Source organism: Venturia canescens, chromosome 5 (assembly GCF_019457755.1).
Source record: "Venturia canescens isolate UGA chromosome 5, ASM1945775v1, whole genome shotgun sequence".
Lineage (NCBI taxonomy): Eukaryota > Metazoa > Arthropoda > Insecta > Hymenoptera > Ichneumonidae > Venturia > Venturia canescens.
The window spans coordinates 20989244-21000945 of NC_057425.1; positions in this window are offsets into that span (position 1 = coordinate 20989244).

The following is an 11702-nucleotide window of genomic DNA, read 5'->3' on the forward strand; positions in this document are numbered from 1 at the left end:
TGATTTCTGGTTCGCAATTAATTTTAGTTCAAATATCGCACTCATTCGCAAGAAAAGTTCGCCATAAGTTGAATTGAGTCGTCATCAATCGTTTCTTGCTAAATTACGTTTCACAATATAATCGATCAGTCTTTCGCAAAGGAATTCATAGTGTTTCGTGAAATGATTGAATGTTCGCAAATGAAATGTGGTCTTTCGGAAAATGCTTTAGTGTATCGCAAATGAATTTTAGTGTTTCGTGAAATTAAGTTTAGAGTTTCGCAATTGATTTGGTGCGCATGGGATAAAATTTCGTGAAATAAAGTTCGTAAATGATGTAGCTCGCAGATTCGTAAACAATAATTTTCGCAATTTAATCACGTTTCGCTAAATTTAGAAAGTTTCAATTTAATCACGCTCGCAATGTTTTTAGAAATTTTTGATAAATCTTTTACAATGTTTAGAAATTTGTGATAACGCTCCGCGATACTTTAGAGGTTTTTGATAGAAAATGATTCTAAACTCAGGAAGCCAAGATTTTTGAGAAAGAAGGACTAGAACCCACCCAGGAATCTTAAGACAGAACGAAATCGAACTGTCCCCGCCCTCCTGGCATGAGTGAGAGGAATCCACCAAGAATCTTATGATCGAACGAAGCCGAACGATCATCGCCCTCTTGGCAGACAAGGAACAGGTAATCTAGCCAGAAATCTTCAGAGGGAACGAAATCGAACCCTCCCCGCCCTCCTGACTAGATCGGTGCCTCACACTGACAATCCTGAACCCAAACGAAATCGAAAGGGGCCCGCCCTGTCAGTATGAGTCGGTGGTTTATAAAAATGCTTCCTGAGCTCGTTTTTTGAATTAATTTGCGTAATGCGGACTCTGGTTTCCTAGGCCAGAGTCGGCGAATTTGCGTAATGCGGATCCGAGTTGCGAGTCTCGAGATCGGCTTAGTGAAAGCGGGCCTAGCGTGATGAGGGCTAGACTGGCTCCTGAGACCAGTTTCCATGGGCTCTTTATACTCATGCGAAACAACGACCAACTATCATAATAGTTTTGTCGCATTGCGACAATTACGCCCATTCACCAATCAAGTTCATCTCAAACCTTCTTAAATTTCCCGATTGGTTAAATTTTGTGTCGTGTGTTCTTTTCTATTGGTTGATTGTCTCTGACCAATGCCTTTTTTCGAAGTTTCAGCGACGCGCAAACGCGACACTTCGTTATGCCAATTATCAGTGAGTGATTTCTTGATTCGTTGTTCTTGAAGGTTTCGCATTGGTCGGATCTCTTGATTGGTGAATGTGCGCTTGTTGTCTGAAGCGCGCGAAATACATTTGAATTTGAATTTACCCAATTTGTTTGATATTATAAAATTTTTTCAATTTGTAAGTGCTTTTACTGTGAGATTTCCACCCTCCTTATTTTCCCTAATTCTTTCTTAAGTTCCAAATATTTTTATGTCAAACGATTGAATTTATTTAAGTGAATTTTGACGAGCTAGTTAATGTGTGTGATCGATGCGAGGTGGGTCGATACGCGAGCCCAGGCGCTGGCGCCTCGATTGATTGATTATCGCACCGCGCTCTACTTTATCGGTACGTCCGATAACTAATTTATCGACCCGTCTGGATCGTCTCAATATAAAGTATGAGATTGTGCATAGTATTATTAGCATAATCAGAGTTATTGAGCTTAAAGAGTAGTTTCCAATTATGAGATGCTGGTGAGCCCAATTGACCTCGTTATTTTTTCCTTCATTCAATTTCTTTTTCAACACGTTAACTTTTTCGCCTAATTTATTTATCTCTAACGGATCCAATATCATTTTATGTGGTATACTGTAATCGAAAGCTGGATGATTTGGTTCTATTTTTCCTAACGCGTTCGTTAGATTCTACGATGGGTAGAATTTTGTAAACTTATTTTGAGTTATTTCATTTAATGTTATTAGTTGGTAATCGGCGGAGGTGACGGAACATTTTCCGTCCAAAGCCAGTATTCCGCTATTGTATATAGTTGTATATATGATGTTTTCATTTTCGCATTCTACTCTGATTTTTTTTAGTTTTGGTGCCGTGAACAACCATCTTCCTTCTTGTTCTAAAGCAATGATTAGTGTTTTTTCTAATTTTACTATCCTTTAGGTACATCCTTTTTGTGGTTCGTCTAAATATAGTTTTATTTCGCATGGTGTTGCTTCTGTGACTATCTGAATGGCTTGTTTTGGTTTGTAGTAATAAACAAAATCTACTATTTTGCTTTTGTTCAATTCTTCTTCCGTTAGTGTTAGATAGTTTCTTGTTTTTCCATTCACTATTATAAGTCTGTATTTTGTTTCTATAAATTGAAACTTGCTTGAATCGGTTCTCACAGGGAATGGGTATACTCTATTTACTTTTAGTAAAACATAAAAAAAACTTTAAAAAAATTTTCTTTTTAAATTGTCAAAAAAATTATTTTATAAAAAAAAATACAGAACAATTCGAAAAAATTTTCACAAATCTTGAAAATACATTATCTGTAAAAAAAACTAATCTGTATCTATTTTTTAAAGTGTCAAAAGAATCAAATAACAAGAAAAAAATAAAAAACCGAAAAATCGCGCTTGAAATCATTTTGGAAACCGATGCCTCATTCTTCTTATTTGATTCGAACAGCTAAATCAATTGAAAAAAATTCGATCTAATTTACGTGCAGCATTAAAATTTATTATATCAATTCGAGGCCAAGTATTTTCTAATGAATTGAAAAAAGTTACCACTTGAGTTACGTGCAGCACTAAAATTTATGATATCAATCGAATCACAAGTAATTTATGAGTAACTCCAAATTTCAACATTATGGAATTGTTCTAAGAAGCTTTTAAATCCAAAAAAATCACATGCAAGCTAGTTATTTCTTACTCTATGGTGGCAAAGACTTATAAGAAAATCGATTCTTTTCAGACTTTCAGGAGCTTCTGATATTATTCACAATATTCGACGTCGATTGGATCGATATAAATAATATTTATATCAACAGATGTGGTTTCAGCAAGACGGTGCACCCGCTCACTGGGCTCATGTTGTTCGAAATCATCTGGATACAACATTTGGTCAACGGTGGATTGGTCGAGACGGTCTTGTAAATTGGCCTCCAAGGTCACCAGATCTTACGTCTCCTGATTTCTTTTTGTGGGGGTACTTAAAAGACGCTGTCTACCGTCAAGCTCCAACAACACGAGAGAACATGAAGGAGCGGATAAGAACTGCCTGCCGTGCGATCCCGAGAGATATTCTCCTTCGCACAGTTGATGGTTTTGACAGAAGAGTTCAGGCATGTTTAAACATGAATGGAGGGATCTTTGAACATCTCTAGGGAGGGATCAGAGTACACTCACAAGGAGGGTTTGGAGTCCGAAAATACTGCGGTAGTGACGAACCGCAGAGACCTAATCCTTGTGAGCTCGTACCTATGGGCATAAAGGCATTGCATGCCCCTCTTTTTAAAAAAAGTTGAAAAATAAAATGAAAATAAAAAACACACACACACATGCACCTCCACGTATGCACGCATATGCAGACGCACACGCAAACACACTTGCACTTGGTACGTTAAAGATCTCTTCGCGGTGCATCCTGGATACCTCTAAAATAGTTGAAAATGATGTTCTCACTTGAAAAATATGAACTTAATCAAAAAATTTTTCCAATAAAAGTTATTGGTTTTGCGCTGAAAAATTTTTTGGTGATGAAAAAAAGTCATGTATCCATTCGAAAAAAACATGTCGACCATTCTAACGCCGCCATTTTGTATTTTGGATCCACAAACCAATTTTTATCATACGTCCCCCTTCAACCCCTTAAAGTTTTGTTCCACACAATATTTGATCCGAGCAATATTTTCCGAGAAAAGTCAGGTGTAAGATTAAAATGGGACACCCTGTATTGTAACGAAACGCTCTTGCCGACCTGGCCTGAACGCCGCCACGCGTCGGTTCGAGCAACCTTAATAATAAGGAGCAGGTATGAAGGAAACGCGGACACTGTTAATTTTGGTAAAATATAAAAATAATCAATTTTATTCAATTATTTGACCGAATTTTGACAAAAATAAAAGAAATTTTGCGCCTTGGCTCGCTAATTCGAAAACAATTTTGTGTTTTTTGTTTTTAAACTGTCTTGCTTTGTTTAATCGGATCTGGCGAGAAAAAGACCCGAAAGACCCGAAAACGTTGCAAATTCTCTGTCTGAGATAATTTTTAATTTCTCAATTTTCGGAATTTAATTGTACAAAAATAATAATTAGAAATAAAACAATTTTAAATTAAATGGTCGCGTTCGTTCTAATCTTTCGACACGCCTCGAGCTTAAAAACCTCTCGATTCAATGCTTCGAGCTATAATTCGTTTGACGCGGTTTTTCCGATGTCCTGTTACGCTTTCTTTTAAAATCAACTAAGAGTATTTCTCACTTTTACAATTTTGAATTTCTTTTTAGTCGATATAAAATTAATTTTAAACTATCGTCTCTTGGATTGTTATTTTCTAAAATGGGTCTAGATCTCCCTACCTGGACCACCTCGGACAATGTTTTTCAAACGAGAATTTAATTTTTGATAACAGAATAAATTTTTAATCCTCCTCAACAATAAGATAGGTATAAAAAAAATGAAAAGGTAGGATGTAAACCACGGGCTATGGGATAGAAACGTCACCGAATCCCTCCGAGAGTCCGTGCATTTACAGGGTAGAGGTAACCTCCCGTCCACGTGTTATGGGATCGAGACGTCACCGAATCGATCCGAGAACTCCGTGCAACGGAAAGCCGGAAATTTTTTAGAGGTTAGGTGTGGACCCTGGATTATGGGATCGAGACGTCGCCGAGTCGCTCCGAGAATCCAGGCATCCAAGGAAATAGGCAATTCACCGCCCACGGGCTATGGGATCGAGACGTCACCGAGTCGATCCGAGAGTCCGCGCTATGGGAACCCCAAAAATTTTGAGGATAGGTTTAGTATTGCTGAGGCTGATGTTGAAGTGTACTAATAGAGGTCCGAGTTGATTCTTTAGCCAGGGAGAACTGTCTCCCGAATGAGTCGCGCAGCGCTTCTTATACCCGTGTCCCCACCATAAAATTCTCGAGCGCCGAGAATCTCCGTTTTCGCTCGGGTCTGCGCACCTTTCTGTAACGCCTACTCTGATTGGCCCGCTGCCATGATTCACGCTCGCCCGTTGGTCGAGCGGGCTAACATACGATGCGCGGACTACCGCTTTTCTTGATTTACAGCTTATTACGATGTTCAACAGTAAAAACCTCAATCTGATCAAATATTATTTAATTTCTTCTTCAATTTGGCATTGTTATTTCATTTAATATGATTTGAATAATTACAATCGCGAAAAGTCACGTACGCGTCCTATAGCCCATCGACGCTCTCCCCGCGCATGCGTCGTAGTCGCTTTTTACATTTTTCATTGTGATTGTTTTTTATACTATTAATTTGACTTGTGATCATTTTTCTTAAACTTGTGTTATTTTTCTGAGAATTTTGATCGTAATTACGTGCTCAGGCGACATAAAATAATAAAAATCAAAAAGAATTAATTTTCGAAAATATAGCGCGGCGAAGTTCAGAGCGGTGCCGGTTGCCCCGCTCGGGCTCATGCCTACCGGCCTAAGATGGCCGCCACCTGTCAATAACGACGAGCGTGGTCGCCGCGATGTTTTGTCCGCGATCTAAAGATCGCGGAGTTTCGTTAGTTTCGACGGGCTCGGGCCGTCGCGCGAGTGTTTCGTCACAGTATATAAAAAAAAAAAAATCGTCGATTCGGTTTTTCGATGTGCACAATACTTTAATATTTTTATTTGTTGTGAATGAGCCTTAAAGCCATCTGAGGAGACGAAGGAGTAACCGAGTAGCTCACATCTCGCGGTGATTCTGGTAGTGCGCATGGGGGTAAGGTGTCAGGTCGACACGGAGCTCCTGCTTACCGTGCCAACTGCCCGAGAAGCTCACCATTGTTCAACTCTCCATGCGTATCAAGTCTCCTCCGTGTCTAGAGCCTACCGTGTCATCTGCCCCCAGTGCTAACTCGAATTCGTCGCTGTTCGAGATTTCCCCGACCCTCGCCTATCCCCACTTTTCACGACTCTCCGAATTGTATGCCATCGTATAAACTCTCCAACCGTAGCACGTGCTCCCTGTGCCAAATGCCCGACCGTTCCAACTGCCCCTAGCGTTAACTGAAACTCGTAGTAGCTCGACATTCCCCGACGCTCGCGTATCCCCACTTCCCGAGTCTCTCTGTGGGATGTACCACCGTACAAACTTTCCAACCGTGTCATCTGCCCCTAGCGCTAACTCTAACTCGTAACAGCTCGAATCTTTCTCGGTATTCGTGCATCTTCGGTTTTGCCTGCTGTACTTTTCAAATAGAATCGCCCGTGCACCCGAAGAGCATTGCAAAGCAACGAGTACGGTTTTTCATGTACCGACAATCCACCGCGGCAGTTTTCTGCCATATCTATTGATTTCGAATTTAAACCCAATTAACTACTTTCTTATATATTCTCGCTATTTGAGAAACTCACTCGCATCCATCTACGTCAATGTTTTTCAATGAATGCTTTAACAATTTGCAAAACATCGAAAAATTTGTCAAGCATTTACGACTTTTATTAGAGGCTGTAATAAAAGAAATAGAAATTGATGAACGAATCGCTCGACATTACTCCTATATCTATTTTTTTCTGCTTCAGCATTCTGGGGTTAGAATTTTTTTTATTATTCAGGAAATTTCAGTATAATTTTCAAGCAGAGTAAAACATTTTTAAGCACCCATATATGCATATAATACTTGAAAAAGGCATTCTACGTCATTTTATATAGGCCGTGACCTCGACTGCTTTTAATTTTTCTCGTTTTTTTTTTTAAATTGTATAGTAGCTCATAAAGGGAGTATCCACCCAAATTTTAAGATCTTTATCTTTTCTCTGACAAGCGTTATAGTTTCGAAGAAATGTGGGTTTTGTAAATTTCGAAAACCATTAAATTCGTCTAATTCCTAAACTAATTGAGATATCAACCAATATCACCATATCATTTTATTTTTGTTTTGAAGAGCACTTTCACTTGAAAATATGACAAAAATTGTAAATTAACAATGACAACATTTTTTTGTTTCCAAAGTACAAAATATTTTTTTTAAAGGTGAATGACATTTTCTATTTTTTTCAAAAAATCTCTGAAACTGTAATATAATAATAATGAAATTCTTCTAATAAAAAATATGATTAATTCGAAAAAGTATACAAAGGAAAAAAGCCTACGTTGAGACTCGTCTTAAAAATCGTAGAATGGATTACTCTATTTTAGAGAATTTTTTGGAAAAAATAAAAATCTGCTAAAAATTTTTGGAAAAAATAAAAATGTTTTGTACTTTAGAAGCAAAAAAAAAACTTTGACATCGATAATTTAATTTTTTTACGTGGAAGTGCTCTTTAAAATAAAAATAAAATGATATGGTGATATTGGTTGATATCAATTAGTTTAGAAATTTCATAGTTTAGAATAATCAGAATTCAATGGTTTTCAAAATTTCCAAAACCCTTATTTCTTCGAAATTATAGCGCTCAACACGGAAGAAATAAAGATCTAAAAATTTGTGTGGATACTCCTTTCATGGGGTACTATTTTGTAAAAAAAAAAAACGAGGAAAATTAAAAACGGTTGGGGTCACGACTTAGGTGAAATCGCGTGGAAAGCGTCATATACTCTTTTCTTATGAATATTTAAAATATATATGTATTCTTTTTTTTCATTTTTTTTTTACTCATATTCAAGATAAAAACATAAATAAGAATGTGTGTTTTCTGTAGGTCATGAAAAAAAGTAAAAAACTAAAAAATACCGCTCCTTCTCCTCGTTCATTCGTTGTTGAAAGTACGCTATATCAAAAAAACGGAATATTGATCGGTGGTAGAAAAAAAACAAAACCTCAAAAATATTTAAGGAAAAAACTCACGTTCATTTTCTACGCTAAACGCTACCGTTTCATAAATATCCACCAATGTATCTCTACAGTTCATACGAAGCAGGATTCAAATTATATTGAAAAATGCAATCTGTGAATTTGTGTCTATTCTGAAAAAATGAGTTTGGAAGCTGACATCAGGAATTTTTGAACCATTCATTTCTTTTATGAAAAATACCGCATAAGGATACTCGACGAACACGTAGACAGTGTCGCTTTCTGGTGGAAGACTCACTAAATCTAAACTTTCTCCCATATAAGGAATCGAAAATTTTGTCATTGTGAAGGTAGAACGTCGCGCTCTATGAACAAAAAAAATTGTGTTCCCAAATGAAAAGAACAATTTTTTCAGCTTTTCTGACTCTAAGAAACGAAAAATTCCCAAACACAGTTGATATAATTAAAATCCGCCGAAATTTGGCAGACGAAACAACTTGAAGCAAAAAAGCCTATGGAAAATAAAAGAAATAGGAAGAAAATCATCGTTTACGTTAGGATTTTTCATTTAAACCGCTCTGCTAAGAGAGCAGCTAGGAAAATACGGAAAACCCAACAACCGCCATATTCAAGGTACTTCTTGATACATTTGATATCAAATATAAATTTTACTAGTGTTTCTTCGAATTTTCATTCGTTGAACTATTTTCAACACTATTCCTATAAATGTTCGAATCCATGTGCGATGGTTATTTATATTTAAACTGTTAGTACTTTAATGTCTCAAGACATGGGCAACAACAATAATACTTGTAATCATTTTGGAGAGTCCAAGCAGGATGCTCGAACTTTTATCTTTACAGTAAAAATAAATGTGTGAAAATCTAATGTGCAGTGATCGGATCTGCGTTTTCCATCACTGTGCTTTTGCTACAGTATAGATGAAAATTTTGACAAAGGTAAGTATTGAAGTGATTTCTAAACGCTTACTTATTATTTCAGTTTGACATCAAAAAGATATTCTTTTATCTATTAATATTATTTATCTACTGGTTTTTGTAAATCAAGGAAGATATCTTCAAGTATTTATGAGATTTTCAGGATTGTGCGCTCAGGTATGTTTCATCTTTGACGAAATTGCGGCCGATTTATTGTCATTTCCGTTGATTTAGATTTAGATGTCAAGAGATGTGGCACGACGGTAAGTTATGAAAAGGCAATATTATTACAACAAAAAATATAGTCAGTCTTTACTGTAATCGTTTAGAATATTATATAACTAGACAAATATCAGAAAATATTTTTGTTTTTCTGAAAACCAGCCGTACTTTATGATAAGGAAAGGAAACAATTATCCATTTTAATATTGAAAACGAAACTTTGTTTGAGAACACAATGTATATAAAAAATCGGAGATAAAGGTAGATTTTTTTGAATCGTTGGCTCGACTCTCTGACGGTGAATGTAAAGGTACATTTTCTGATAGATTTATTGGAAAAATTTACAACAATCTAAGGTTTCATTCGATTTTTCCTGAAGAAAATAAATACTACAAGCATGTGATGGGCTAAATCAGAAGAGTTAGGTCATTCATCGAGTTTTTTTCAAAATTTCTCATTTCAATAATTGCCTAAGTACTGTCAGACAAGGAATGCGCCGCCGAAAGCTATTACTATCGTATTGCAAAAAATAATGAAGTGTGCTGTTATTAATTCGAAGAGGAAATTCAGAACACATCAGTTATATATACATATAATGGAGAGACTGACTGAGCAGCGCCGTGACGCCAAGAAAACAAAAAGTTAGACGATCCAAGGAGAAATACCGTAGACGATATCAAGAGACTCGGTAGAGTCTCGGGACAAGTACATTGACAGCCCTGTCGTCTGCTGGCCCGAGACTCTCGCCGAGACTATACTTTCTCTGGATAAAACGATTCGCCGTGGTGGGGGTAATATTGGCATGTGATTTTGTTGAATTACGAAGCTCAGGAGCCATTTAGCAACTTGAAAATTGAAGTTTAAGCCAATTGAGTAATTCTCTTTCGATTCCGCCCTAAATCAGCATGATCGGTGTTGTAATTGCTGAGAAAAAAATTTGCACGGGCTCAAGATTATGCAAAAGTTACCAACACATTCAAGAATTTATGCGTCTGTATTTATAAACACCATCAAAGGCACTTTGATGCTCTCGAGTTTCTGATTCGTTGGATCTGACGACATCCATTTTTAGACGTTGTGATTGGTTGTAGAAATTAGTTGTTGATGATTGGAAGTCTGACGTCAACTTCAGAACGTAGCACACGGCGCAGCACAGTTGGTAACAGCAGTCATAAATTCGACCGATATACATATATATATGTACAAACCATGTGTCAGTTTTTGATCGTATGAACCGAGTTTCATCATTACGAAGTGCGTGCGGGATCAATAAAAAAATAATTTTCGTCATCTAAGGAAGTGCATATTACTATTTATTTTGTTATTTGTGATATATTAAACCGGTATCAAAGCGGCCGGGTAAATGTAGTCTGTGATGTGTGTGTGAAAAAGAATATAAAAAATGCGCGATGCATATATGTCAACGAAACTTTTCAAGATTTCATTATTACGTTCGATTGGAAATAAGTGTTAACTGAAATAATCCTTCAATTAAACCAGAGTACGAGAAATATTGTCCAGTGCGAATAAATTGTCAGTGGCGTGGTTATATATCATGTGTACATAGGTTATATATACGAATAAATAGAACAAAAATACACGCAACTGTTAGAATGATATTAGAAACTTTAATTGAATAAATATTTTCTAATTTATTTCTTGTGTCGTCATTATTTTTAAACATCCCCATATTTTGCTTGATATTCAGTTTGGCTCTGCCCTCTCCGATCCTTGTTTTCACCCGCTCAGATTGCAGCGGATCGATTCATATTATTAATTCGTTCCCTAATATGTGTTCTATGATTTTCTACTCCTTCATAATGATTGTGGTAACATGATTCGAGAGGTTTCTAACCATGATCTTGAATTGCACATTTTGTAAATCAGATTTTCAAAAAAAAATCTGGTCTTGGTATAGTGTGTAGTTATTCTTTTCCCATTAGGTCTGTCGAGTGATAAATTTGGAAACTTTTCCAGAAAGCCTTTGGATGCTTTTTTTGCTAATGATATGAAAAGTCGTATCTTAGGAATGCGGTATGCAAACACAAATTTTGATAACAAAACTTATAGAATGACATGTATGTTGGGTATTTTCACTTTGCAAACTACAAATATGGAATTATTATAAAAAAAAATTCATTCCGATAAGTCTACTGTTGCTCAGTTTTGGATGCGATCAAATATGATGCCTACCAACATCCCCAGAAACTTACAGAATTGCTGAATGCAATGTGCGCTATGTCATTTTAATGTAACATCATGACTTTTGACAACTTTTCATTATAATGCTGTAGATTCGGGTCATTAAAATACTGCAAAAATCTGCAAACTATACAATTTAAATACTGTGCCATTCATTTTACATTTTGACTCTAACTGTAACATCTATATGAAGTAAAAAATTGATTATAAAAATCTTCAGTTGCTCATTTATGGATAGATTTGAAATTGCTGTCTTCGAAGCTCATTGCGCAGATACATTGAACCTCAGCAGATACCTGCGAACTCTGAAATTTCTGTGGATAAATATATATGCGACGGATCACCCCTTATCTTTGATTATGGTAATATGTAATGGAACTTGGTTCGGCAAGTTTTTAAGTGTT